The sequence below is a fragment of the Triticum aestivum genome, chromosome 5B (genome assembly GCF_018294505.1).
Source record: "Triticum aestivum cultivar Chinese Spring chromosome 5B, IWGSC CS RefSeq v2.1, whole genome shotgun sequence".
In the NCBI taxonomy this organism is placed as follows: Eukaryota; Viridiplantae; Streptophyta; class Magnoliopsida; order Poales; family Poaceae; genus Triticum; species Triticum aestivum.
The window spans coordinates 286,650,343-286,654,819 of NC_057807.1; positions in this window are offsets into that span (position 1 = coordinate 286,650,343).

The window sequence follows — 4,477 nt, forward strand, 5'->3', positions numbered from 1 at the left end:
GCATCAAGATCTAAAAACTCCGAATCATTGGGACACCTTTTAACTAAAGTTGACTCATCTCCAGTCCCATCATTATTAAGATTCATATTGCAAAACAAGGATTTAATAGGGGATACATCAATAAATTTTAGATCTTCATCATTATTTCATGGAAACTAGAAGAGCACGCTTTTACAGAGCAATCTTTCTTAGCACGCAACCTAGCTGTTCTTTCTTTGCACTCATCAATGGAAATTCTCATGGATTTGAGAGACTCATTGATATCATGATTAGGTGTAATAGATCTAAGTTTCAAAGAATCAACATCAAGAGAAAGTCTATCAACGTTCCTAGCCAATTCATCAACTTTAAGCAATTTTTCTTCAAGCAAAGCTTTAAAATTCTTTTGAGAGATAATAAATTCTTTAACGCCATTTTCAAAATCAAAGGGCATCTTATTAAAATTTCCATAAGAGTTGTTGTAGGAATTACCATAATTATTAGAGGAATTACTAGGAAACGATCTAGGATTAAAGTTTCCTCTATAAGCATTGTTACCAAAATTATTCCTACCAACAAAATTCACATCCATAGATTCATTATTATTCTCAATCAAAGTAGACAAAGGCATATCGTTAGGATCAATAGGAGCACTCTTAGTAGAAAACAATTTCCTAACTTCATCCATCTTTCCACTCAAAACATTAATTTCTTCTATAGCATGCACTTTTTTACTAGTAGATCTTTCGGTGTGCCATTGAGAATAATTAGCCATAATGTTATCAAAGAGTTTAGTAGCTTCTCCTAAGGTGATTTCCATAAAAGTGCCTCCCGCGGCCGAATCTAAAAGATTTCTAGAAGCAAAATTCAATCCAGCATAAAAGTTGTGTATGATCATCCATAAATTCAAACCATGAGTAGGGAAATTGCGAATCATTAGTTTCATTCTTTCCCAAGATTGGGAAACATGCTCATGATCAAGTTGTTTAAAATTCATAATATCGTTCCTAAGAGAGATAATCTTAGCGGGAGGAAAATACTTAGAGATAAAAGCATCTTTGCACTTATTCCATGAATCAATACTATTCTTAGGAAAAGACAAAAACCAAGTTTTAGCATGATCTCTAAGTGAAAACGGAAATACCTTCAATTTAACAATATCATTATCCGTATCTTTCTTCTTTTGCACATCAGACAAATCAACAAAGTTGTTTAGATGAGTAGCGGCATCTTCACTAGGAAGGCCGAAGAATTGATCTTTCATAATAAGATTCAACAAAGCAGCATTGATTTCACAAGATTCAACATCATTAAGAGGAGCAATCGGAGTGCTAAGGAAATCATTATTATTGGTATTGGAGAAGTCACACAATTTGGTATTATCTTGCGCCATCGTGACAAGCAATCCAACACACAAGCAAACAGAAAGGCAAGCGAAAGAGGAGGATATTGGGAAAGAGAGGGCGAATAAAACGGCAAGGATGAAGTGGGGGAGAGGAAAATGAGAGGCAAATGGCAAATAATGTAATGCGAGGGAGATGAGTTTGTGATGGGTACTTGGTATGTCTTGACTTGAGCGAAGACCTCCCCGGCAGCGGCGCCAGAAATCCTTCTTGCTACCTCTTGAACACTGTGTTGGTTTTCCTTGAAGAGGGAACGGTGATGCAGCAAAGTAGTGTAAGTATTTCCCTCAGTTTTTGAGAACCAAGGTATCAATCCAGTAGGAGGCTCCTCAAAAGTCCAACGCACCTACACAAACAAACAAGAACCTCGGAACCAACGCAATAAAGAGGTTGTCAATCCCTAAATTGCAAAAGTGAGATCTGATAGAGATAATATGATAAGATAAATATTTTTGATATTTTTATGATAGAATAAAAGATGCAAATAAAAGTAGATGGAAAACTTATATAATAAAAGATAGACCCAGGGGCCATAGGTTTCACTAGTGGCTTCTCTTAAGATAGCATGAGTATTACGGTGGGTGAACAAATTACTGTCGAGCAATTGATAGAAAAGCGCATAGTTATGAGATTATCTAGGCATGATCATCTATATAGGCATCACGTCCGCGACAAGTAGATCGAAACGATTCTGCATCTACTACTATTACTCCACACATCGACCGACTCCTGCCTACATCTAGAGTATTAAGTTCATAAGAACAAAGTAACACATTAAGAAAGATGACATGATGTGGAGGGATAAACTCATGCAATATGACATAAACCCCATATTTTTATCCTCGATGGCAACAATACAATATGTGCCTTGTTGCCCCTGCTGTCACTGGGAAAGGACACCGCAAGATTGAACCCAAAGCTAAGCACTTCTCCCATTTCAAGAAAGATCAATCTAGTAGGCCAAACCAAACTGATAATTCGAAGAGACTTGCAAAGATAACAAATCATACATAAAAGAATTCAGAGGAGATTCAAATATTTCTCATAGATAAACTTGATCATAAACCCACAATTCATCGGATCTCGACAAACACACCGCAAAAAGAGTTACATCTAATAGATCTCCAAGAAGATCGAGGAGACCTTTGTATTGAGATTCAAAGAGAGAGAAGAAGCCATCTAGCTAATAAATATGGCCCCGAAGGTTTGTGGTAAACTACTCACAACTCATAGGAGAGGCCTTGGAGATGATGTAGAGGCCCTTTGTAGTTGATTCCCCCTCCGGCGGAGCGCCAGCGAAGGCTCCAGGATGGGAACTCGCGGATACAGAAGGTTGTGGCGGTGGAATTAGGTTTTCGTGGTGCTCTTGGTTGTTTTCTGGGTACGTGGATATATATAGGAGGAAGAAGTAGGTCGGTTGATACTCGAGGGGCCCACGAGGGTGGGGGGCGCGCCGGGCACGCTCGTGGCCGCCTAGCTTGTTGCTTGACATCCACTCCAAGTCCCCTGGATTGCGTTTGTTCCAAAAAGATCGCTCCCGAAGGTTTCATTCCATTTGGACTCCGTTTGACATTCCTTTTCTTTGAAACACTGAAATAGGCAAAAAAAAATAGCAATTCAGGCTGTGCCTCCGGTTAGTAGGTTAGTCCCAAAAATGATATAAAAGTGTAAAGTAAAGCCCATAAACATCCAAAACGGGTAATATAATAGCATGGAACAATCAGAATTTATAGATACGTTGGAGATGTATCATGAAGCCAGTTCTGATAGATGCACAAAATGATACACATAGGGTGGACCCGTACAGTTTGAGGATAATGCAGCCTGAGCGGCGCCCTCAACTGAACAAACTAAAAATTCATCTGCACCATTAGGGTAGAAGTGTTGAAGTAGCTAGAGATGCGTGCCATAGAAGTTGCTCCTCATGAGCCAGCAGGCTCCTGAGCCTTGGGGGGCTCTGGAGGCTCCGACTCCTCCTCCGTCAGGATTGCCTAGCGCCTGGCTTCATGAGCCGCCAAGACACTCTGCATGCAGCACTGGAGCGAGACAGCCGCGCCTACCAGGCCGAATGGCATGCAGACGTAGCTGTGAGAGTGGCCTTCACACCAGCCAACGCGGGACGGCCAGAAAAGCTCCTGGGCAGAAGCCTTGTTGAGGCCCGAGATGTTGACGCAGACGCGCACCTCACCGCTCGTATCCTGAGGGCAAATGCACTGAGTGACGCAGTTTGGCGCTTACCACGCATGGTCCACGCCTCCTGAAGATCCTCGATTGCCCTGGTGATGAACTCCTGCGTGCTTGGTGCTTCACGTCTTGTGCCTTGGTCTCGAAAGCTCGCGTTGAAGCACACGTCCACATGGTACCCGAATGCCTCCCACGTGATGCTAGCCAGGTTAGAGGCTCTCCAGAGGAGAGCCCTCGAACCCAACCTGAGGGGGGCACCGGGTGTGCCTTCCTATGCGAGAGGGAAAGCCACCCCAGCAAAGGGTGCGGGGCTTGAAGTGCGGCCATCGAGCGCCCCGGCCTCTTGAGGGCCCTTGAGGAGGAGCTGCTTCTTCTTCTTGGGGATGACCTCAGGAGGATGGGTGGTGCTCTCGCCATCTGAGTTCTCGACCGTCGCGGCCTGGTAGGTGCGCTCAAGGGAGCACACCGCGTCCTTCTCATCGTAGGCGACTGTGATGATGTCGCAGCTTCCTGGCATCTTGAGAACGTTGTAGTCGTGGTGAGTCGCCGCCATGAACTTGGTGAGGGCTGGGTACCCGAGGATGGCGTTGTATGGAAGGTGAATGCGAGCGATGTCGAAGTCGATGAGCTTGGTGCGGTAGTTTTCATGCTTGCCGAAGGGGACGGGGAGACGGATCTGCCCTATGGGGAGGGTATAGCCATCAATCACTCCTGAGAATGGCTTGGTGGGCAGAAGCTGGTCGTATGGCACCTAGAGCCTGTCAAATGTCTCGACGGAGAGGACATTGAGCCCCGCACCATCATCGATGAGTCTTGGTGACGAGGACGTTGCTGATGGTTAGTGAACAGAGCATTGGGAGCGCGCCTGAAGTGGCCGCGCACTTGAACTGGTCCGAAGAGTCGAAGGTGAT